Genomic DNA, 313 nt, shown 5'->3' on the forward strand with positions numbered 1-313 from the left:
CCCTAAAGGGGAAAGAAGCACCTGAGAGATTCGTGAGTGTTCGTTGGTGGAAAGGAAGGACAAAGGCAGAGGGTCCACAAACAGAGTTTTATCGGTAAATTATTCGCGCTTGGGATGGAAATGGGTATGGGAGTGCCCTTGAGCACAGGGCAGTGGAGTTTAGGTAAAGGGAAAAGAAGGTGAAGAGGGAGAGGTGAAGAGGGAGAGGCGAATTAGGGAAAGGAAAAGAGAAAGAAAGAAGAAAAGAGGGAGAAAAAGAGAGGAGAAAGAGAGAAAAAGAGGTAATCAGCCCTGGTTCCAGCATCATCTTCCC

This window comes from Corvus brachyrhynchos, unplaced genomic scaffold (assembly GCF_000691975.1).
Source record: "Corvus brachyrhynchos isolate BGI_N302 unplaced genomic scaffold, ASM69197v1 scaffold219, whole genome shotgun sequence".
NCBI classification, from domain to species: domain Eukaryota; kingdom Metazoa; phylum Chordata; class Aves; order Passeriformes; family Corvidae; genus Corvus; species Corvus brachyrhynchos.